Here is a 25,798-nt window from a genome sequence, read left to right on the forward strand (position 1 = left end):
CTTTGCCCTTGGAGTTACTATTCCCATCCAGCTAAAAAGTGCAACCAGGATTCAAACCTGAATCTTTTTGATCACATCCCCACCACCCTCGTGTGCCTTCTCAAATCTCCAGCAAAAATAATTTTGCCACACGCCTCCCTGCACATGCCAATCACAAGGGAGCTGCTTCATTAAAGCCAACTGAGGGCATGAATGAATGAATGAATGATGGGTGAATGGCATCTTTTTAAGTTAACACTCACTTTGCCGTAAGCTTCTCTGAGCCCCAACACCAGGCATTCATCCATTCTCCAGTTTTTTTTTTTAACTTTTTTTTTTAACGGAGGAACTGGGGATTGAACCCAGGGACCTCAGGCATCCTAAGCACGCTCTCCACCACTAAGCTCTACCCTCTCCCCTTTCTCCAGTTCTTAATACCTCTCTCACATGCTCACCTATGCTGCACAACAACTATTTTCATTTGGGTCCCAGTGGAGTTAGACTCGCGGATTCTTCTCCACCGCCCCGTCTGTCCCTCCATGGAATCTTGGGTTAACCTGCTTTGCTTCCACTATCCAAGGCGGTGCTGGCAGGATTGCAGACCTGGTGAACCTCCAAATCTGTGGGTCCAGAAATAGTTTATGAAATCAGCAACAGTGTAAGACAGTTCTAATCACAATGCTATTAATACCCAGTGAATGGAATTCTTAACACACACAGCTGTGGCTTAACACACACGTCCTGAAGCATCATTTATGCTAGAGCTACTGACACTTTGAGTGTAACTTGTCCATCATTTAAGGTCCCCGAATGTGTCATAAACTCATTGTCTGAAGCCCTAGCAAACCTCAGTATCCATCTCCTACTGTCACATAAGCATATCTACTCTTCCATTTGGGGTGACTGACCAAAGTGGTCCAGTGTTTGGTCTTCTCAGAATTCCACAGTTTCCCACCTCAAGGTGTTCTCTAAGTCCAGTATTTTCAAGACTCAAGTTTCTGCAGAAACTTGTCCTTCCCTTTAAAATAAAGGGAGAAAAATTCTTTTCTGCTCATGGTCCTGTTTAACTGGGAATCAAGAATGCCTCCTTGTGAGAAGATGGCAGTGAGGCAGAGTCAGAACTGAAGGAGCTGTAACAGCCCGACTGTAAACGCCTTGTAAAGGCCTGCGTTGTCAAGGCTTAAAGGAAAGGTGAGACTGAAAGAGGAAAATTTACCTCGGTCTGTTTCTCTCGGCATGTCAGTTTCCACATGCTAATTAACAAACAGAATGGCCCTGGGCAGTCCCACCACTAGACACTGATTATTGGGTCCCTGCCATTTTCAAATGGTGCCTTAGACTTGAGCTGTTCCTCTCACAGCGGGAAACGCAGTTCCGCCCTGCCCTGTCATGAAGCTTCTCCTGAAAAACCCAATCAAAGAAAATACTCCCTGACAACGTCAATAATTAACTCCTATTCCTTCCTCTCTTCCCCCAAGGAGGGTGCCTTTAAGGGAAAATTGTCAAAAGACAACAGAGAAATCTAGGTGGTGTGACATCACAGGAGTCCAGGAGCTCCCTGGAGGAGATACCCCTTGGGGATGAAATATACAATAGTATATACAATATATAATAGTGTAAGTTGTATATATAGTATATATATTATGTGTATATAATATATAACATAGTACATATAATATACACACACATAACTATAATATACATGCATATAACATACAATTGTATATAATTGTAATATACACACATTACCAAATATACATAAACAAAATATAATTATTATATATCAATATATAATAGTATATAATATATAACAGTATATATTGTTATAGTATATATTGTATGTATGTTTTATATACCTATTATACATTATATATTATATATAGTATGTGTATATGTGCTACATTACATATATACTAGTACCATATATAGTACATACTTATGCACTCTATTACATAGTACATATATTATGTACACACATAGTACATAGTATACATTATATGTACTATATATAATAGTATATATTTATATAATAGTATACATTATTATATATAATTTAATAATATTAACTATATTGAATATACTTAATATTAATTTTAAATAATTAAATATTAAACCTAAATGAAATGCAAATATTAAATTATATATATATATTTCTTCCATGTGTCATATCCATACACACACATGATCTCGCAGATAGAGATGAGAAGACAGAAACAGAAGCAAGTGGTGTCTTTCTCTCCTGGTGGACGGTGTCAGGGAACCCGTGGTGACAAGGTGACATTCGAGCGGAGACCTGAAGGGAGTGGAGCAGGGTCGTGCTGATGTGGGGGAGACTGTTCCATGCAGAGGTGGCAGGGGCCGAGTCTTTGGGGTGGGCACAGGGTGGTGTGTGTCTGAGGAGCAGTGAGGAGGCCCTGGGCTGGTGCAGAGTGAGCGTCTGAGAGAGGGTGTCAGCAGCTGAGAGGAGGGAGGTGATGGGGCCAGACCTGTGTGAGAATCCTGGCTTTTCCCTTAAAGGAGCTGAGAAACATGCCGTGTGACTGGACCCTATATGCTGAGGACCAGATGAAACAGGAATGCTCCGTCTACCAAGAAGGTAGCCCCAGGGTGGCCAAAGGGAGCTGGGGGCCACTTAGGAGTGTCCTGCAATAATTCAGGCCAGAGATGATATCAGATGCTGCTCAGGTCAAGTACGCTGTGACCCAGAACTGACCAGTGGACTGGGCCGTGGGGAAGCCCTTGACATGGTCAAAGCAGTTTCAGGGCCCAGGTGAGGGTGCAAGGCTGACCGGAGTGATTCAGGAGGAGATGGGGGAAGAGGAGAGTAGACACCCTTTCAAGGGGCAGAGGAAGGAATGCGGCAGGAACTGGAGGAGGAAGCAGGGCAGACAGGGTGTGCTTTCTTAGGACAGGGGAAGGGGCAGGACGTGTGATTGCCCAGGAGACCAACCAGTCGAGAGTGGAAAAATGATCTCCCGGGCAAAGCAGGAAACAGAAGCTGGAGCGATGTAAGGCGGATGGCCCCTATGTTCCATAGAAGGATCGGAGCTTAGATCTTCCCCTTCATAGATGGTTCACAATTATAGGAGGGTACGCAGTATAGACAGGTGAGTTGATAGTGAGATGGTGGGGGAGGGGAGTTGAGAAAGCCGTCTTCTGACCATCTACTTTCTGCAAAGGAATAGGAAGTAAGGTCACCCACACACCAAATCAGCAGAGGGTGAATATGGAGATTTGGAGAGAAGTGAAGTTGAGAAGTAGTCTCCTAGGAGAGCCAGAGGGTGAAGGGACAAGTGATTCCTAGTTGGAATTTCCAGGCACACAAGCCCTTCTTAAACTTGAAGTGAGACCAATCAGGTTGGTGGTTGTTTCTCTCCAACACGTTTGGCCAGCAGGGTCAAGTACAAAGTATCTGGAGGGTTGGATGCAACTCGAGTTAGGATTTTTCTCAGGGTAACAGGACAAAGAGAACGAGGTCATGGGAGGTGAGAGCACACAGCTGGGCGTGGTGATTGAGTGATAATAATTTGAGGTCACAGGATTTGAGCTGTGTAAGAAAGGAAAAGAGGACCTGAGTGGGCTCGGGGAAGGTGCAAAGGTTACACGGTCAAAGGATGGTAGGTCTTAGTGGGGCCCAAGCTTGGTTGGATCTGGGGTACTAGATGGGGTAGACTGTAAAGAGGAGAGTGGGTTGCTCGGAGGCAAACTTGACCTCCTTTGCTAATGGAGGAGAGGTGTGTTGGCTTCCTAGTGATGCTCCAACAGGTTATCACAATTTATTGGCTTAAAACAAAACAAATGTATTATTGTATAAATCTTAGGGGTCAGGATTCTGAAATGGGTCTCCTTGGGCTGAAGTCAAGGCGCTCACAGGGCTGTGTTCCTTTCTGGAAGCTCCAGAGAAGAGTCTATCCCTGGCCCTTCCCAGCCTGTGGAGGCCACCCACACTCCTTGGCTCATGGCTCTCTTCCTCCATCTTCAAAGCCAACCATAGTGGGTCAAGCTCTTCTCACACAGCATCGTTCTGACTTCCTCTTCTTCTTCCCTCCTCTGCATTTAAGGACCCTGGTGGTTCCATGAGGTGCACCTGAGTAAAGCAGGCTACTCTCTCTGTTCAAGGTCATGGTGGACAACCGTAATTCCATCCGCAACCTTCATTCCCCTTTGCCATGAAGTGCAGCATGTTCACGGAGTCTAGGAATTAGGATGTAGACATTGTTGGGTGAGAGGATCATTGTTCTGCCTACACAGAAGGAGTGTAGTTATTGGTAAAGACAAGGTCTAGGTATGACCTTGGGAGTGGGTGGCTTAAGTGGGGTAGAGGACAAATCATTGGAAGAGAGAAGGTTCAGGAAATGAGAGGCTAGGATCTTGGAAGGAGTATCTCCAAGAATATTGGAGTCACCAAGAATTATAATCGGTGTAGTGTTGGAGAGAATGATGGTTAATCAAGAAATAAAGACCACCAATGAAGGGAGAGTAATGACCAGGGGATACAGCAATTTTCATTGACAAGCTGTTGGGTGAGAGGTGGTATTGAAAATAGACGGAGCGGAAGTTGGTATCAAGGGAGGAGACATTATCCAAGCTCTGCTTCTCTAGAAGATTCATTAAAGGTAATCACATGACAGAGAATTTCATAAATACAGAATTCCCTTACTGCGTATCTCAAGGTGCCCTATCACAACTGCTAGGTATGGTTTTATGCATTTCATTTGTGTGGAATACCTTTTTCTATCCCCTCACTTTCAGTCTGTATGTGCCTCTAGATCTGAAGTGACTCCCTGTAGGCAGCAAATATATGGGTCTTGGTTTTGTATCCATTCAGCCAGCCTGTGTCTTTTGGTTGGAGCATTTAGTCCATTTACATTTAAGGTAATTAAAAACATATATGTTCTTATTGCCATTTTGTTCATCGTGTTCGATTTGTTTAGTAGGCCTTTCTCTTCCTTTTCTTCTTTTGTTCTCTTTTCCTGTGATTCAGTGACTCTCTTTAGCGTTATGTTTGGATTCCTTTCTCATTTTTGTGTGTATGTCAGTTACAGATTTTGGCATTGCGGTTGCCATAAGGTTTTGGTATAGCTTTCTGCGTACATACATGATTACTTTACCTTGCTGATCTCTTATTTTCAAGTGCATTCTAAGTGCCCTGCATTTGTGCTCTCCTCCTCACGATGCCTGTCTCTGATGTCACATTTTACATTTGTTTTGTGCATCTCTTAACTGCTGGTGGTGGAAACTGATGACTATACTATTAGTTTTTTACCCTTTCTACTAGTTTGTGAATATACTTTTCAAAACATTTAAACATCCATTATCTTCATACACACTGAATTGCGGCTTGGAAACAGACAAACCATGTAGTCTTTCTTTCTTAGTTTGGAAATTAAAGGGTTAGTTGATAGCCAATAAGTGGAAACCTTAGCTCAACTCTGTGTCCATTCAGTTTCTGAGCCGAGTTATTGAAGATACGGTGGGAAATACAACAAAGGATGTCATCTAGTTTCTGTCCTCCAGGAGGTGAAACTCTTGGGTCAAAAGTCTCTGTGAGAATCTGATGAAAGGTAAGAAATTTTGCCCCTAAAAAGGCACATACAAAAAAAAGTTTACTTATAACTTCATGCCATCCCCAGTTTCCCTGAAATCTCAAGGGGTCCATGCATCCCAGGGTAAGAACCTCTTGTCTAAATGCTGAGCTAAGATTATATAAGCAGTAGAAAGGGACCAACAACATTAAGTTAAAAGGGAAGATACGATTAGGTGTCAAATGAGTGATACAGAAGATAAGGAATTTTGAGTCTTGAACTCACTGAACTGGGGAATAATTATGGAAAGACTGCAGAAAATCTTGAAGAATTGAGATGATTACATCAAAAGGGAAGAGATAGAATTCCAGGTAGAAAGAGGGAAAGGAGAGAAATTGGAATTTAGCTTGGAATGTTTGGGGGGCAGTCTATGGACCAATCTGACCATCTGGGAAATGTGGGCAAAATGACATCTGAGGTCTATTTGTGAAATAGAATTAAACTCTTGGTGAAAGGAGTCCCACCCCAAACATATGTATTAAAATGGCAGTTGGATTTGTTTCAGGATGGAAGGTACACAAAATTATGATTGTAATTGATTCTGAGTGAGAATGTTCTCATAAGATCATGTAAAAGCTCTTTGAATATGACATTTATTCCTATGTGTTTTGTGTATCTTTTAAATGTTCCTAGCTTCTTCTGAAAAATTGACTTATGAAGATCAAACAAAGGTCCTTCTTTATCACTGGGATAAATGACGCTTCCATTGCTTCCAGAGTTGGTTTAAGGTCCCAAGCTCATCTTCTAATCCTATTTCCAACTTTCTTTTGCTTTTTCTACAAAATCTGAGCTGCTGTGTGGCAGGGAGTAAGTAAAATGGTCAATACATTATGGCTTTAATAGCATTTAAAGAAAGAGTCAGATTTGAAGCATGCACTATCAAATGAAAACCAGATGAGTGATGATGAAGAATTCTATCTATAGCTCTGAGTTGCCACACTGGAATCCAAATCTGAGACATTACAGGGAAAATCCTGTGCAGGACTCATCAAAGGACTGAATTACACCCCAAATGAGATCCAGGTTAGGAATGTGAAGAAATCCTCCAAGAGCCGATTTTTCTGAGCCAAATTCCCACTGGCAGTATAGCCTAGAGAGTCATTACGAACATCAAGAATCATAGGATGTTCGAACTGGAAGGAATCTAAATGTTTTCAAGTCTGGCTCCATAACTGATGCTTGAGTTTCCTCTCCAATATGGCAGCCTCTCCACTGAATAAACGTACCTGGAGACGGGCAGAGTCACGGGTATGCTGGGAGATGCTTAGCAACCGGATCCCCAAAGGAAAAAGGAAGACTGACTTGTAGTGTCTGCCCATTTCCGTGGTGTAAATACTCCCTCTGTGCCCTGGTCAAGCTACCAATATGACATCGCCGCCGTGCAGCATCTCCACCGCACACATCCGATAGAAGTAAATATCCTCAGGGCCTAGGTGATAGCAAACCATGGTAAAATGATTAGGAGGTGATACAGTTTTCATATTTTTGCCTTTTAAAAATATAGTTTAATTATAATGTTATAGGATTTAACTTATAATAATGGCCATATGAAATAATTTGGCTCTTGGAGCCAGGACAAGTTGGCTCCAATACACCACTGGCAACAGCTGTAGAAAAGGACAGAGGACACCGCCACCCCAGCCCCGAAGGCCCTCAGCTGGTTCTGATCAATGGTGACGCCCCAGTGTCACCACCCAGACGTTCTCTTCTTGGCCTGTCTTCTGCGCCCCACTCCCATTTCTCTGTGGTTTCTTCCAACAACAAACACCATTCACAAAAATAAACTCCAGCTGGATGAATGATCTAAATACAAAAATAAAACTCTTAAAGAGCTAGGAGATAGAGTAGAAGGATATTTTTATAAACTTGGAGCAGGAGAGACTTCTTAAGGATGATATAAAATCCAGAGAGTGAAAAAAAATGCACAGATGATTTAATAATTTCAGGCCTTTGTATAAGAAAATATTTCATTATAAAAAACTTCAAGGAAAGTCATAGAATGGGAGAAAATATAAGTAAATACCATGTCTAACAGATTAGTAGCCCTGCTGGATATGAAAACTCTTAAAAATTAACTAGAAAAGATACATGCAGTCTTGTGTAAATGACAGTATTATTTCTAATAGCCAAGATATGAAACAACCTAAGTGTCCATCAACAGATGAATGGATAAAGAAGATGTGTGTGTGTGTGTATATGTGTGTATATATATGTGTGTGTGTATATATATGTATATAGTATATATATATATATATACATATACACACACACACACACACATATAGTAGTGTTCCATTGTGTGTATACACACACAAACATACATAATGGACTACTACTCAGCCATAAAAAATAATATGATCTTTCTATTTGCAAATCATGGATGGGCCTTGAGGGGTTTATGCTAAGTGAAATAAGTTAGACAGAGAAAGACAAATATCATACAATTTCACTCCTAAGTGGAATCTAAAAACCAAGCAAAATAAGTGAGCAAATCAAACCAAATGAAAATAAACATGTAGATACAGAGAACAGAGTAGTGCCTACCAGAGGGGGAGGGGCTGGGGGAGAGGAGGAGTGGGAGGGCAAAACAGATCAAAGGGGACAGCTATATGGTGATGGCTGGAAACTAAATTTTTGGTGATAAGCATGGTGTAGGGGACACAGATGTAGAAATATAATATTGTACACATGAAACTTACATAATGTTATAAATCAAGTTACCTCAATAAAAAATAAATTAATTACAAGATCTTACATATCTAAAAGAAGACAAAAAAAATCCAACTGAAAAATGGGTCAAGGATATGCACAAGTAATTCACAGAAGAACCAGAAATGTTAGTAAATATCTGAACAGATGTTCAAGGAAATCACGGTAAAAGGATGAGATACCTTTTTTTCACCTAACAGATCCGTAAACATTAAAACGTGATAATACAGCGTTGGCAAAGCTGTGGGAAAATAGGCGTTCATACACTGTCGGAAAGAGTGTAAATCAGTACTGGCAATTTGAAGAGGGAAAAACAGTAATACTTAAACAGAAAAATAAGTTAAAACACACATGCCCCTGGACCCAACAGTTTTGTTATGAATTTATTTAAATTTTTTAAAACGAGCTGAGGTCTGTGTACAAAAACGTTTGTCCCAGCGTGGTTGTAACTGCATAATGTTAGGAACAATAAATGTTCCCTAACAGGAGGCTGGTTAGAAACCTATGGTGTGGATGCAAGATACAATGCCATGTAACTGTTATTGAAAGATCCGTATGTGCAAATAAAAATGCTCTCCAAGACTGTATCATTATGTGGAAAAAAGGGGCCAAGCATAGTGTTTAGAATTATTCCATTTACATAAATTTGAAAGGATATGTGTATATATGTTTGTATAATCATCTCTTTTTCTGGAAAGAAATAAAGGATACTGTGAGCAGGCATTACTATTATGTAGGAAGATGATGTTGGAAGATGAAAGATGTTTACCTTTCATTTCTATCTTTTTATTCTTAAAAAAAAAACAGGTTCGTGTATCACTTTTATTTAAAGAATAAACTTTTTTTCAACCAGAAATAAATAAGGGTCTTAGTTTGGGCTCTCTAGAAGCAGACCCCAGGACAAGGATTTGAGCATGAGGGTTCATTTGGAGGGTGGACTTGAGAAACTTCAATGGGAGATGGAGGAAAGGAGCCAGGAGAGGGAAGGATGTCAATCAAGGAGGTGCTGTTGGTGGGGAGGGTGTAGCTCAGTGATGGAGCAGTGATTAGCACGCACGAGGTCCTGAGTTCGATCCCCAGTACCTCTGTTAATAAGTAAACCTCATTACCTCCCCTCAAAAAGAGGCCTGATGAAATGAAATTTATTTTGAAAAAAAAAAAAAGAATGTTCAAGTTACTACTGAGAGCAAGGGGAACGACTCAAAACTCACTGAGTTCACCCACCAACGGGTGCGTGTCCAACAGCTCCTGTGGTCACTGATTTAAGTGTGTTTATGTGTCTGCAGAGAAAGCTCAGAAAAGATAAAGTTGCAGAAGTGAGTGTAATTTAAAGTATATGTTATTGTATATTCGAGTGTATTATGTGTTTTAATTTACTATAAGAATCAACATATTAAAAGAGAGGCTGGAAACAGTATATATTTCCTCGATTATTGCAGAGAATACATGCAGAATGCTAGCTAATAGAGACCCATGTAATCTTCAATAAGTAGTTGAATGATTATTCAGTAGTGTCGAGGGAGATGATTTTCCATCATGAAGAACCCTTGGGTGTCAGGTGACTCAGATGTTCTCCATCTCCTCCCATGTCCCTGTATTCGCCCATCATTTGGTGACTAGCACCGAGAGCCTCCTACCAGCCCAGCATGGGGACACATCATGGAAAAGGACCAGGCCCCATCCTCGTGGACTCACATTCCGCTGGGGGCAGGCGATAATCAAACAAATGTGCCGCATGCCAGGTGGTGACAGATGCTCTAGGGAGATATAGCAGGGTGAGGGGGATGGGTGTGCTGGGGTCAGGGTTGCTGTTGTTCATAGCTGGTCTCTCATAAAGTGATGTGTGAGCAGAGCCTTGAAGAAATCAGGGGAGAAGCTTTTGAATATTTGAGGCATAAGCTATCAGGAAGAGCGTGTGCAAAGGTCCTGAGGTCAGCATGCTTGGCTGATTTGAGGATGACCCAGGAGGCCAGTGTGGCTGGAGCAGAGTGGGCGAGGTGGGTAGGGGGGTAGGAGGGGAGGTTCCACAGGCAGCAGGTTCTGGAGACTGTGGGTCTGGGGGAGGGGCTTGTGGCAAGGCAGGGGGCTTTACTGAATGAGATGTAAAATGATTAGGGGGGTGATTTAAGCTCCCCTTGATGTTTTCACATCACTGCTGTTGCAGTGCAGAGAATGGACTGGGAGCAGGGAAGGTGGGGCAGGGAGATCGGATGAGGGTCTCCTTCACAAGAATGGGAGAAAGAAGACTCTGGTATGACTACAGAAGTGGGTTAAAAGGTGAAACTGGCAGAACCTGGTAATTCATTAGATGTAAAGTATGAAGAAGGAATTAAAAAAATAAAAAGAGCCAAGAATGAGGCCATGGTGAGGCTGACACTGCTGAAAGGAACAGCTCTGAAGAAGTCTTGATGGAAAGGGCAACCCAGGATGGAGTCTCTCAGCCTCATCCCCGTCTACCTGTTACGTGCTTGATTTCTCCAGCTGCCCCCAAATTAGTGAGTTCCCCAGAATGCTTCTGCCCTCCTTGGCTGCCGAAAGAACTCTTCATCCTTCAAAACCCACCTCGGCATCACCACCTCTGAGTGGCTCAGTGCTACAGTTCAAATGACTCATTTCCTCTTCCGCATCACTCCGGACCTTGTGCACAGTTTAGTACACAGCTTCCCAACCAACGTGAAGGAGCACATCGTGTGTGCAAATAGGTCACAGGTGTGCCCTTAGGCCTTGAGGTGTCCTCATTGGGCCTAGAGCAGCGGGAGCTCCTGGCCCGTCACCTCCAGCTGCAAACAGCACATCCATTGGCCCTGGAGGGCCACACACCTATCATTTTCTGTTCTTGAGATGCTCTGGTGGTTGGAGGGTGATGCATTGTGCTGGTTGTACGGAACGCTGAATTGAAACCATTTTGGTCTCGGTTTCAACTGAGGCCACAAAGCAACAGATAAAACATGCCAAAATGAGCACACACAAATATAGGGAGCTACATTCAATTAAAATAAATAAATGTGATCAGGAAAGTCATAAGCCCCTGATTTTCCCCACCTAATGCCCTAAAGGGAGGCTGCAGATAGAACAAACTTCCCTTCCCATTACCCCTCCATGGGTCCTGGCTCGTCCATCCTCACAGGTGCATCTCTGTCTGCCTTACTCCCCGGCCACTAGCTCCTCAGGGCAGGAACCGGCCTCACACCTGCTGGGGTCCTTGGATTCTGTGCAGTGCTGGGCTCACAGTGGGCGCTGTGGGGTTTTGTGGGTGGACGCAAACGCCATCCCCTCACTCTTTGTCTCCATTTCTTTCTCCCCCGTTTTCTCAGTTGGAGGGCCTCACCTCTGTGCCCTGAGTGAGTTCAAGGTGTGAGGAGATGGTGGTCGCCCACAGCCTCCAGCTCAGCCCCGGGGGGCCTCCAGGTGAGACCCCTCCATCCCAGCATGCCTTCAGAAAACCATCATTCCCACTTTCCTGCTCTAAACACAAGAGAGTTTTTCATCTCTGCTCCAGAGGTCACCATGCTGGATCACTGCTCGCTTCCCCGACACCATGAGAAGCATCGCATCTTCCTTACCTGCACGAGTTTCATCTTGTATCCCGTCTCCTCCACTTTGTTCACGTAGCGTTTCACGTCTGCTGTGATCCAGCCGTCTTTGCAGTCACAGGGGATGGGATGCTCATGGCCATCACTGAAGACCTGCGGGGTGGCCCCTCGGCGCCACTGACTGGAGCTGCAGTCCATGGGTCCATCCAGACTGTGGGGACTGCCGGGCTCCCGGATCGGCCAGCCTCCGAGTGGGATCGACTAGCCTTCGAGTGGGATCGACTAGCCTTCGAGTGGGATCGACTTAGCCACGGAGGGCGGCGTGCGGGAGCAACAGGATTCGTCTCCAGCTCGGCTCACTCGCGGGGCCGCACGCCTTCCCAGGCGTCTGGGCGCCTTCCTGCGCCTTGGGCCCTGTGGTTTCTAGTCAGCTGCACCTGCGCTCTCTGACTTCCTGGACTTGTGGTCCTGCCTCTCAGGACAGATGCCAAGGCTCCTGGCCTCTGCTTCTCCCACCCAGAGCCCTGCGCCCGCCTGCCCCCACCTTCCCGGGCCCCTGTGAGTGGTAGGCTCTGCCGGCTAAATCTCTGCCTCTCCGCTTCTGGGTCTTTCTAGCCATCCCGGCTCAGCTGCAGCCCAGCCCCGGCAGGGTCTTGTTTATCATGGAATCCGGAAGTCATTGAGGTTTTATTTGAAATGATAGGGACACCATTAGGAGGTAAGAAACAGCATCTGATGCCAAAGATCAGCTGAGCCCAACCGCAAAGAAGGTGTTTCTGAGGAACTCGGTCCGAAACCTTTGGGAGCAGTCTTTGGGCTCTGGGCGTCTGTCTGCCGCTGTGACACAGGGTCATGAGCACCTGCACCGTGATTTGGAGACTCAGTAAAGACTACAGGTGAAAAAAAAAAAAAAAAGTCTAATGAAGTATGCTTCACATTGATAAGACTCTGGAAATGAGAAGAGAATGTTATTGTTTAGTTGGGCAGAGATTAACTAAAACAATCAAAAATGAAAATTGTTCCATGTTATGTACACAAAACGCCCCTAATTCCATAGGTTTTGGTAAATGGGCCATTACTTGCAGCATGCCACTGGAAGGACTTCCTCTCTGCCGAGCAATATACAAGGAAAGATGACCGCCCTGGTGGAGGATTTGCTGGGTTCTCCCTCTGTGAATGGGCCCACCGATCTTCCTCCATTTCCTTGTTATCAGATACACATCTGACCACGTGCCTTCCCAAATGCTCCTTGGCTGTGGCCTGATTCCTTGGAAGCAGGCAGAGGACAGATGGCCCGAGGGAGGCGGCTGCAGGACCACGGGAGAGGCACAGCGAGGTCTGGGCTGAGAACTTAAAACCCACTTCTTCTGGATCCCAATTTTGGGATGTAGGTGAGGTAGCATGAGGCGCTGCCTGTTGCCCCCTCCCCTGGCCCCAGGGTGCCCCTTCCCTTCTCCGTGGGTGCAGGGCAGGCACCTGCTGGGGTTTCCCAAGCCCCCATGGGACCACGGTCTCCTTCCTCAGTCCCTGCACCACGCCTGCTGGCCCACAGCAGGAAAAGCCCGTGGCAGCCTGCTCCTCGGGATGTGACCAGCACCACGGCTTTGCAGCCGCCCAGAAGATGCTCACTCAGAGGTTGTCCTTCCAGATGTTTTGATGGGAGACAAAGGCTTTCATTCCTGGAGTAGGGAGCCAGTGCTGAACCAGGGCTTCCCAACCTCTGTGCCAGTTGGGTTAGGGGATGTGTGGACAGACTGATCCCCTCAGGCCTCAGGCACCTGGGGGAGCCAGAGCCTCCCTCCCAACCTGGTCCAGCCCCCCACCCCGCAACCTTGAGTTGTGGTCCCAGCGATCGTATAAGTATTACCATTCCCGGTGACAGCCAGGACGGAAAATGGTCTAAATGACGGCAGATCGTCCTAGTGAGTAGTTTCTGATGCAGGAGGGTCCAAGTTCTGCCGGAGGCATCTCCACCCCCTCAGCCAGAGCATCACTACCTGCAGGAGGGTGGCAGGAGGCGCAGGGCTGGGGGCTGTACTCCACCTCCCTGGGGCAGGCAGTCCCACCCAGCTTTCCCTCTAATTCTAACCAGCCCAGAATCCTCCCTGGCTGCTTTTTTTTTTTTTTTTTTTTCATTTTCACCCAAGGATACAGCCAGCTTCAGCAACATACCCTTCCCCTCACCTGGCCCCGTGCTCAGAATTCAGAAGCAGGGGTGGGAACCCCCAGCTGTGCCCTTAGGCGTGGCCACAGGGGAAGTGCAGGAAGACTCCAGAAATGGCCACCTCTCTCAGCTTTGGGAGTTGATAACGCAAGTTCTCTCCATCTCCCCAAAATTGCAGAGATATTTTAACATTAAACTGTGTTATATTTTCTAAGCAAGAGCTATATTGCTTTCCCCAGAACAGTTTTCAAACATTTTAAAAATGTTAGCTGGTGAGTCAAAAATCTCCTTTTATTCTTTCTGTTTTCTCTCACTCTGAAAATACTTGCATATATATATGCACACATTACACCTGGAGGCATGTTTTCTAGGATGTGAATAACAAAGGAAAGGAAGTGCGTGGCGTTTGGACTTCTGGGGCTTGGAAGAGATGGATCAGAGCTCTGCATTGCAGCAGAGTTTAGCACCTTGTTACCTTCGGAGCATCTGTTCCGTCCATCAGCAACCTCCACCCTCCTCTCCCTCTGTGCTGGCGACCTGACCAGCCAGCGAGGCGACCAGGTCTATGGTCAAGGGGTTTGGGCTGACAGCCCACCCCGCACTGCCTGTGGCTTGGAGAGTGCCCAGGGCCGGCGAGTCAAACTTGGGCCCAGGTGGTTGCCTATTTCCAACAAAACATATTCATATACATTTCAGGCCCATTTTACTGCTGTGTGTTAAAACTGTCGTCAAGAAGAAATGAGCAGGTTTGGGTACCACAAGGCAACCTGATATTTGAAATTTTAACATATGCCCCTTTCTTAAAATTGTAAGGACCCTATCGTGATTTTGGGGCTTTCATGCTGGTCTTTGATTCTTCGCTCACAAAGTCCAGGGAAATCTTCCCTTTCACCAGATGCTCTGGCCTTGGCCCTAGGATGCGTCCTCTCTCTCCCTGTGCACAGAGGCAGCGCCGTAGGGAGAAATGGGGCTCGCGTTGCCCAGGACATTCCATCGCAGAGGCTCGCCTAGCAACATGGCGACGCCAGCCAACCCAACGATGCCCTTTTGTCTTTAGCTCAGAAAGCTCTGTGGCCATTAGTCTCGCCAGAATATTCAAAGGATATTTTGTAAGCGAAGAGTGATTTTGAGCTGAAGCCTAGAATCAGTTGCTCTCCTCCAGTCTGCAAATAGCAAACTGGGCCAGCATCCGATTGTCACTTTGGGAGCAGGACAAACCCAAAGAGGCGCACTGGATGGGGAAGACATGAGTCTGGATGGCCCTAGTCCTGGCCCTGGCTAGGGAGCCACTGGCAAGTCACTTAACTCTCTGTTAAGGATCTTACTGTCCTCATCGTCCACGTGAGGGATTACTTCCTAATGGCACGGGGTGCTTGCTGACAGTCCAGATTCCTGGGCTGACACTGGTTCTCCTGCCGAATCAGAATCTCTGGGACTGTGCTCCACAAATGTGACTTTTAACCAAAGGCAAATAGATGACATTGCCAAACAATTGTAAAAACGATTAGATAATTAGTTTTCCAATTGTGTTCACTCGGCACAGGAGGATCAGCGCACACTTGGAATTGGTGTGTTACGTGTATGGCGGGGAACATTTTTCTTCTCTAATAGACTTTATAAAGGACTAAACCAACCCATTTTCTTTGCCATTTCTGATTAATCCTCTGTACAAAACGGTGTATCCCTATCAGTAAAACAGTTCTGCGCATGTGCTTCTGATATATGCACTTCAAGAATATTTAATATTAAAAGAATATTTAATATTAGTATCTATATTTATAGACTATATTGTGCTTTAGTATGAACATATTATGAATAAATTTCTGATATTTAAAAAAATAGATGTTTTTAAAGGGGAAAAGTTGAAAAGTTTTTTTTAATTTATTTCATTTTTAGGTTTATTTACTTTTTAATGGAGGTGCTGGGGATTGAACCCAGGACCTTGTGCGTAGTATGCACACACTCTACCACTGAGCTCTACCCTCCCCCCTGAAATAAGTTTTTAAAAATTTGATTAGTAGCGGTTGGAGGGTATAGCTCAGTGGTAGAGCATGTGCTCGATGTGCTCGAGGTCCTAGGTTCAATCCTGCATGCGTCTGTTAAGGGGAAAAAGAATTTTTTTAATTAAAAAAAAATCAAATTTGATTAGTGAAAATTTTGGTTTAACACTTTGTGACCTAACCAGATGAAAAACAAATTGTGATGATGGTTTTAAGTTCATTATATTATATTACTTAGTCATAATAAATGAAAATATGCTTCACAAAGATAATGTAGATTTAAGTGGGAAAAGTGCTGTATTTTACTGTACTCAGTAAATTATGATACTGATTTTTTTAATGCCCTCCGCTAATTATTCCAAGGTTTCTTATGGGCTAGTAAGTTTCCAATTTTATGACTATCAGATGGATGTGGTCTCCCATTAATTAGAAACTGTGACATTTTTTATATTTCTAACAAACATACTCAAAACATGATAAAATTCTTCATTTGGAAAAATTGGGGGCAGGTTAGAAAATTCTGTTTCCAGAATTGTGATGTGTGCAGATAGGAATTTTTACGTTATTTGTGGCAATAAAAGCCACATAAATCAGAAACGTTCCCAAACACCGATTTTCAAAATGCTCTTTCCAGAGCATGAATTTCTTTCAAAAGTTATTACTTTCTCTATTTTAACACCATTTTCTGACATAGACAGATTAAGCATATTTAATTTTTTAAAATGTCTGCCAGACTGCAGCCCCTTGTAACCACAGTCTGCAGCCCCTTGTAACCACACTTGGAACATTTGTGTTTGTAAAAGGATAATAAACACACATTTAAGTTTTTTGCCATAAGAGAACTTATAGCATACCATGGGCACAAAAGATTTTAGTGAACATTCTCCGATCACATTAAGATTCTATTTCTAGTTTTCAAATAATCACATCGATGACGTCTTGGAACATTGTGTGGATTTCTGGTTCAGCATTTTTGGTGCAATGACGTCCTTGTGACGGGTGCAGCCGGTGGATGTCACGGGAGAGAGGGACTGAGTCGGTGTGTTTCCCCCAGTGTCCTTTCTTTTTTAATTCTGTCAAAGCTGTCACTCCATGAGTGGTCATCCTTATATGGATACCATCCACCTCCACTTCTTATTTTTTTCTTTCTGTCTTTATTTTTCCTCCCAGTTTTGTTGCGATGTAATTGACATCATGACTATATGAGTTTAAGGTGTAAAGCATAACGATTTGACTTACATCATGAGATGATTATCGCAGTAAGTTTAGTGACCATCCATCGTCTCATATAGACACAAAATAAAAGAAATAGAAAAATATTTCTCCTTGTGATGAGAACTCTTAGGATTTACTCTTGACAACCCATATGTTAACATACAGCAGTGTTAATTATATTTACATTGTTAAGATAGAACAAAGAATTTCCATATGCCCTTCCTGCACCTGTCCCTAATGTTAACATCTTTTGTGACCACAATATATTTATCAAAACTAAGAAAGTAACATTATGAAAGCATTATTAATTAGAGAATTTAAATTTCTCCAATTCTTCCATAATTGTCTTTTTTTCTGTTCCAGGACCCAATCCAGGGCACCGTGTTACCAAAATAGTCAACAGTCAACACCACATAACAGCTTTGTGAAGCTCACTATTGGGCGTTCCAGTTCACCAAGAACGAGCTCGCTGCAGTGTGACTGGACGCTGCAAGCCAGGGTGTCTCTGCACATCTCTTTCCTGTTGTGGAATTAGGGGTCTCTCTTCTGCTGGCCTGGAAATGAGGTAGTCTGGCTTGAGGACTGAATCTCTATATGTTTGTTATACATCGGGGAAACTTTATTTCTTCCTTGCTTTTCCTTTGTAAAGACAAAAATGCGTGTATGTAAAAGTTCTTAAATTCCCTTTCCATAGCAAATGGCCTTGCTGTGAAGAGAGGGCCAGTGGGTGCCTTTTGTGCCCCCGGAGCACCCACATCCTGTTTTGGGGAACACTGGCTCTGCATCATATTCATGCTCCTTTGGTTGTCAGGAGAATCACCCTAAACTCCTGCTGAGATTAATGAGGTCTGAACTGTTGAACAATTTCAGTGTCTTGTTCTCCACTGGCCAATTCATATATACCTGAATTATTGATTAGTAATAAACAATTACTGAGTAAACTATTAAGGCGTAGGCAAATAATTTCTCCAGGAAGCACCTCTTAAACCACCCCTCAACAAACTGTTAAAACTTCTGTACTTTTGGCAGGGTGGTGTGGGAAATCCTTCGTGTGGGGGAGGGTAGATAGCAAACTATTGTGACTGAAAAGTCAGTCCTTGATAGCTATGTCATTCACTTATTTTTTTAATTTTTTTTTTGTTGAAGTATAGTCAGTTTACAGTGCTGTGTCAGCTTCTGCTGTACAGCATCATGTTTCAGTCACATGTGCACATACATATATTTGTTTTCATATTCTTTTTCATTATAGGTTACTGCAAGATATTGAATATAGTTCCCTGTACTAGATGGAAGGACCCTGCTGTTTATCCGTTTTTGTGAGGATTCTTCCTGTATTTCAAAGTAAGAGAGATTCTGCCGAAGTTCAGCAGGCATCCTGTGCGAACTGTTCCGCACACGGGCGTAATTGTTGGCGTGCTCCTGGAGAGGATGAGCTGGTCGCCCTTGGTCTCCACCATCTTGGCAATGTCTCTTGTCGTTCATTTATTGGAAGAACAAACAATGATGTGGAGACCGTCCCCTGCTGCCCAACTCCCCTTCAAAAAGGAGGGTCTCCCCACAGCTGCTGGGAAGGTGCTTACCTTATGTGGGGACTGCCTCAACTGAAAGAAACTACCCACCCCCTCGCAGGACCAGCCCGCATCCAGGGACTGATGAGTGGGGGTGTGAAGGCTGGGCCTCTCCTCCCATCTTGGGACAGCTCCGAGGGGCCATCTGGTTTCAGACTCCCCAGGGGCTGGCTTGGCTGGGAATCCACTGCAGATAACTGCTCTCTCTGCTCAGTCCTGCTCCTCCACCCGCCCCTCCACAAGAACACTCCCTCGTAAATGTTTTGCACACGCATCTCAGCTCAAAATCTGCTTCCCAAAAAGCCAATCTGCCACACATGCAAAGTCAAACAATCCAAAACAGTGTGCCAAGGACCACAAGCATACCAGTGCCTGCAGATGCTTCCAGAGATGGTCCTGTGTGTGCAACTGTGTCCATAGAAAAATATGCATATATATGTACCTTTTGGCCATTTTCAAACTGTAGCATCTTATACTTTTTCATTTATATTGTATTTAATTTTTTTTAGATTTATTTTTACATAGTGATCCATATGGGTTTAAAATTACTGTCTACTATTCTATTATATGCAGAGATCATACCATAGCTGCCCTCTGGGTGCCGACTACATGCTGGGCACTCTTGCAAACTCTTGGTATTTATTCAGCACATGTTTGTGGAGAAGCTATTATGTACCAGGTGCTGTTCTCGGTGCTTGGGGTACTAACAACTGACATTGCATGCTTCACTTCAACTTTAAGAATTAGCCACTATTATCATTCCTATTTTACAGATGAGAAACCTAAGGTTTAAATAACTTGTCCCAGGACTGGTTAAGTGGTGACCCCGGAATCCCTAACCAGGAAGCTTGTCGGCAGCTCCTCTGCTCTTAACCCGTCCACAAGCATCCCTCTCAAAGCCCCCTCTTGCCGGGCGACCGGCTGTGTGCGGTTGGCAGCTGTGGTAAACAACGCTGCCCGGAACATCCTTTCACAGGGACCTTTGCGTGTTGTCCTCCCACCTTTAAAAAGCACTGAGAAAGGGAAACAGGCGAGCTCATTATCTTGCAGGATACCTGTTGGCAGTCTCAGGTCAGTACCCAGACCACTTGAAAAGATGCCTTCCTTCAAAAAGAGGTTAGTAGGAATCAAAAGATGCTACATTCCATTCTTAATATGAAAATCTTGCGTTAAGCCTTTAAAATACTTCCATGCGGGCCCTGCGTGCTGGATGCATATTTGCAGATAGGGTAATACCTAGATTACCATTGCCAGCGTCTCTGGTGGGAAGTGGAATGTTTTCATTAACATTTCTCTTGTTTGCGTTTCACGAAAAAAAAAATGAAAGCGGGTCCTACCCGTGGGGTCTGGTTTTAATCAGAGCCTAATCTTTATGAGACAACATAAGGCTGAGAATTTTTTAATCTGATATTTTGAAAGAAAAAGGCATGTTCAAATATGATACAACCCATCAGCCTGAGGAGAACGATGGAAAAAAAAAATCTCTTACATAAAAGAAGCAGGAAATTCCAGAGAAGTTTCACAGGGAGGAGGGGGGAAACCAAAGTCCGCATCTCTGTTTACGAGGTTATTTCTTCATAGAGGGTAATATCTGGTTTTGTTGAACAACCGAAGTTCAGTTCAGAGGAAATTGCTGAGCTGTGTCTCCCTGAAGTGAGACCCTAATGGTTTACTGCTCCATATTACAAACCCACGGTGTGTCCCCTGATCCACTGGCCCTTTAAATATTTCCTCCTCTTCAGAGCATCCTCCTCATTGTGGTCACAGATCCACCTAATAGTAGCTGATTTAATGCCTAAGCAATTTGAAACGTCTCTGGAGATGTTCTTGAAATGTTCATATTTTCATTTAATGGTACCTTCCCCTGATTAGAGGGAAAAAAGTAATTTGGCAGGACTTCAGGGTTAGTTGTTGAGATTTATAAGCATTTTCATATAATGCTCGGCTCGAGTGGAAATAGTAAAATCTCAACCTTCCAATAAGCTGCAAAACTATTAATGGATTTCTAGGTAAAGTTGTTTAGTGTTACCACTCAGTGGAATATATTTTCCATTAAATATGAAAGCGGTCCAAGTATGTTTTATACCAGGTGTGTTAACTTTACTGTTTCCTGCAATGTCTATAATTTCAAAATTAATCTAGTCCTCTTTTATATGCTTTTGCATGAGCTGTGGCTTGCTGTTTCACGGTCACAATGATTCAACTATGGAGACTAAAAACTGGCAAGCAAAAGCCAATAAAAGCATAAAGAAGACCTAAAGTTTCAGAGAAATGAGATTTACCAAATGATCTACGGTGGAGTTCCCTCCACCAGAGCTTTCAATGTTAAATTTATTCTACAATGCCTCATTTAGTGTGGTTTTGTACCAGTTTTGTAGCATGAATCAAAGCACAAAGATTAAATGAATAAATCAGGCACCATTTCAAAATTCATCCTCAGAGTCTGAGTGTCTCTTCTCTCTTTCCAAAGCAAGAAATTGAAATTTTTATGTGACGAAGAGAGTCACATGTCAGAGTACAAGTCACATATACCGTAGGGCTTAAGGCGTCAACTGCTTTGGTTTAAACATTTCAATTTCCGAACTCCGCTGCAGAAAGAAAAAAAACATTGGATAAGCTAAAATATCTAATACTTTCCTATCATTATTCTCCGTTTATTCCCCCTTTTGCAGTAAATTATACGTGTTTAGGAAGATGCCTTTTCTCCTGTTGCTTAAATCCCTCTGCAGAAAGTGGCGAGGGTTCCTCCATTATTTGTCACTATTTCTATAACTGAAGGAATACGTACATCTACCCGAGCAAATAGGTGGATAGAGTGAAGGTCCACACAGATGTTCTGCTTAAAGTCCCACTTCCTGGTCTCTGCAGAGACACTTAATAGTGAAAACATATTGCCAGAAATACCAGCTTTTAATGCTATGGTGATGGTGTAAATGATACTGTCAGAGGAAGAAACTCTCAAATATTTCCAGAGAAAGGATGTTCACCTCATTTAAAGGTGCCTCTCTTACTGTCTTACTCCCCCAGGGCCTGCAGGTGGGAAGTCAGAGCTGTTACACCTTAAGTCAGACTGAGGAGTATTGGTTGCCCTGGATTTTTCAGTATAAAAATGGGGGGTTCGATCTTTTCTTCAGTATCCATCTAACATCGCTCTGCCATGGCTTTGGGTTCCCCCAACTTCAGTTTCCTGGCTCTGACACCCAAGTCTTTCCACTTAGCCCCAGAGTTGGCTTCTGTGAAGGGAAGAGGTGGAGTGGGAGAGAATTTAGGGCAGCCCTGCACAGAAAGTCAGTGCAAACACCCGAAGTTTGTGGCAATAAATGTCATCCAACACTTACTCCGTAGTCCTCCACTGTTGAACCTGCATGCGTGTATTTGTTCAATATCTGAATTGACGTACTTGAAGAGACGTATTTCATTCTAAAAGATCACCTTGTACATTGCAGCTTACGAAAGATCACCCTCTGTAAAGGGAAATCACACACACCAAAGCTGTTGGCAATGTTTATTTGAAAAACAAATGCATAGTAGGGGGATTAAGGGAAAGAGGAAAAAAACAGCTGGTCATAACAGGTGTCATGTTTAGAGAGGGTCATTTAAAGAACTGGCTCATGTGATTGTGCAGACTGGCAAGTACAACATTTACAAAACTCAGGCAAGAGTTAAGCTGCAGTGTTGAGTCCAGAATCCACAGGGTGGGCTGGCAGGGTAGAAACTCTGGCAAGATTTGTGTGTTAGGGTCTTGAGGTAGATTCCTTCTTCTCTCAGAAACCTCAGTTTTTGCTTCAACTGATTGGATGAGGCCCACCCACATTCTCAAGAGTAATCTCCCTTTAAAGTCAACTGACTGTAAGTGTTAATCATATTTACAAAATATCTTCACAACAACATCTAGGCTAATGTTTGACCAAACAACTGAGCACTGTAGCCAGGTTGACACATAAAATTAACCCTCAAGTTATTCCCCCTGATTATGAATGAGGAGACTGGGGCTTGAAGAGGGTAAGTAACTTGTTTAAGGTCAGACCATAAGAAGGAAGAAATATCAAACTTTACCCTGTGCAACTTCAATGTTTATTCTCTTAATCACAAACTCGGGCTGCTTGCTTAGATTAGCTGCTAAATTAGACAGAGAAGAAGCTCTAAAGGAGAGGCACTTGAACCTTGTAGGTTTTGGTTTAAGGGAAAGATTTTAAAAATAGAGCAGACAAGGTGGAGTAACAAGGACCAGACTTACCATGTTGCCTGAAATAACTGGAAACAAAGACAATGTATATGAAACAAGAATTTGAAAGACCTTGGATACCAGGTAGTAAAGGATAGCGATTCTTGAGACAAGAGAAATCAACCAGGAGGGCCTTAACAATTGCCCCAGCCCTGTAGGAGGGTTTCCAAGCAGTAGGGCAGAGAAGGAAACCCAGGCAGATCCTGGTGGCCTCCCTGAGTTGAAGAGACAGAGGTGAGAGTCTGGGGAGGCCAAGGTGGCTAGGGTTAACAGGAGAGGAGGGACCCCTATGGAGAAAGCACCCAGAAATATGCAGAGTCTCCCTTGAGGCTCTGGCTGACAATCTATTGGCAAGGGTGTGTGAAGAAACTCCAAAGCCAGTAAAAGAACCACCCAAGAGGATGAAAGTAAATATTTTCCAGAGATCACATGGGGCCAGAGCAAAAGAGGCATAATTCATGGAGCCCCAGCAGAGCACCCAGAAGTGTTTGCCTTGGTGGTGTGGTGAGATAAGACCTGGACCATATTCTCTCTGGGTCTGCCCAACAAACCTTAAAAGCAAACTTGAAAGGACTGAACCATCTCCAAGTAATTTAGCTGTGCTCCAGAATAGAGTTCAAGAATAGCCCTAGTAATATAAAAACACGTAGCACTCAACAAGGCAAAACTCACAGTGTCTGGCATCCAATCTAGATTACTGGGCATCCAAAGCAACAGGAAAAGTTGAGGCGTAATCAGAGGGAGAAATCAATCCATTGAAACTGATGCATCAATGACACAGATGATAGAATTAGGGGACAGAGGCATTTAAATAGTTATTATATCTTCAATGTGTTCAAGAAGTTGGAGGGAAGATCACATATGATCAGTAGAGACATGGAGAATTTGATACAAACTGAAATTCTGTGAAAATGCTTTGATATTTATTATACAATATCTGAGATAAGCACACTGGATGGGATTAAAACAGATTAGACATTGCAGAGGAAAAGATTGGTGAACTTGAAGACCTAGCAACAGGAACTAAAGTGAAACACAGACAGAAGAAAGACAAAACAATAAACAGTATCTGTGAGCAGTGGGACAACTTCAAGTGGCCCAATATACGTGTAATTGGAGGTCCTAGTCTCAGCCAACTAGGGGTTGAAAGGAATTCCCTCCACTTGATAAAGGTTATCAAAGCACAATGCACAGCTAACCTCATAGTTATGGTGAAGGACTGAATACTTTCCCCTTCAGGTCAGGAACAAGACGAGGATGTTCACTCATCACTTCTATTCAGAATCATACTGGAGGTTCTAGCCAGATTGACCGATAAGGCAAGAAAAAGAAAGGAATCCTAATCGGGAAAGAAGTAAAACCTTTTTGATGCATCGATGACATTATCATCCATGTAGAAAATCTTACGGAGTCTACAAAAAAGCCAAAAGAACTAAGAAGTGGCTTTAGGAAGGTTGTAGGAGGCAAGACCAATATACAGAAATCTGTTATTTCTAAATCCTACCAGTGAACAATTGGCTATTGACATTTTTTAAATTCCATTTACAATAGGATAAAAAATGTTAAATTCCTAGAGATAAATCTGGCAAAATGTGATTAAGATCTGCACACTTAAAACAACAAAACATTGCTGAAAGAAATAAAAGACCTAAATAAAAGAGTAATTTACCAGTCCCATGGGTCAGACAACTCAATATAGCGAATATGTCAAATTTCTCCAAAATTAATCTGTAGAAGAAAGTGCACTCCCAATCAAAATCCTTTTTGTAGAAATTGACAAGCTTACTCTGAAATTCATGTGGAAATATAAAGGAGGTTAGGAAAATGAAAACAATTTAAAAAAATAGGAATAAAGATTTCACATTACCTTACTTTGATATTTATTATAAAATGACAGTAATTAAGACAGTTTCTTACTGGCATTGAGATAAATAGATCAATGGAACAGAACAGAGTAATTAAGATAGGATGATACTGGTGTAAAGATAGATAATAAGATCAATAGGAAAAAATGGAGAGTCCAGAAATAGACTCACATTAATAAGGTCAATTGATTTTTTAACACAGGTGTGAAGATAATTCCAGGAAGAAAGTATAGTGTTTTCAACTAATGGAGATGGAACGATTGGATATCCTTATGCAAAAAAGAAAAATTCCAACCCAAATCTGTCACCATATACAAAAATTAAGTCAAAATGGATTGGATATATAACTGTGAAAACTAAAATTACAAAGTTTCTAGACAAAAGCATAGGAGAAAATCTTTGTGGCCTCAGGTTAGGCAAAGATTTAGTTACATGCAACACCAAAGAAACAATACACACATATATAAGATTGACAAACCACATCAAAATTAAGAATTGTTGTTGAAAGGGCACTGTTGACAAGCCACAGAGTAGAATAAAATGTTTATAATTCATATGTCTGATACAGAACTGGTATCCATGAAATATTAAGAACTCCCAAAACTCAGTAATAAGAAAACAAACAACTGTGTTTTTTAAATGAGCAAAAGATTTGAACATACAGTTCATCAAAGATGATCTATGGGCACAAAATAAACACATGAAAAGATACTCAGCATCATTATTCACTGTGGAAATGCACATTAAAACCACAGTGTGATACTATTATTCATCTTATTAGTATGTCTAAAGTGAAAAAGACTGACCATAGGAATTGCTGGTTAGGATGTGAATGAACTGGAACTCTGATACACTGCTGGTGGGAATGTAAAATGGTACAAATACCTGGAAAGCAGTTTGACACTTTCTTAAATAGTTAAACATACACTTCCCATATGATCCAGCCTTGCCACTG

The 25,798-nt window shown here is 42.9% G+C and overlaps 1 long non-coding RNA gene and 1 other non-coding gene across 2 annotated transcripts in view; one reads left to right on the forward strand and one right to left on the reverse strand.

The window, feature by feature from the left end:
- LOC123617984 (uncharacterized) overlaps window positions 1-21,186 on the forward strand; it is a 103,693-nt gene extending 82,507 nt beyond the window's left edge. Inside the window, exons 2-4 of the long non-coding RNA XR_012504123.1 lie at window positions 11,588-12,702; window positions 17,549-17,750; window positions 18,435-21,186. This is a non-coding gene — a long non-coding RNA (uncharacterized LOC123617984). The remainder of the gene's footprint in view (window positions 1-11,587; window positions 12,703-17,548; window positions 17,751-18,434) is intronic.
- TRNAS-ACU (transfer RNA serine (anticodon ACU)) lies at window positions 15,884-15,957 on the reverse strand. The gene has a single exon. It is a non-coding gene; the product is annotated as a tRNA-Ser (tRNA).
- Window positions 21,187-25,798: the final 4,612 nt, after the last annotated feature.

This window comes from Camelus bactrianus, chromosome 35 (assembly GCF_048773025.1).
Source record: "Camelus bactrianus isolate YW-2024 breed Bactrian camel chromosome 35, ASM4877302v1, whole genome shotgun sequence".
Classification (NCBI taxonomy): Eukaryota; Metazoa; Chordata; class Mammalia; order Artiodactyla; family Camelidae; genus Camelus; species Camelus bactrianus.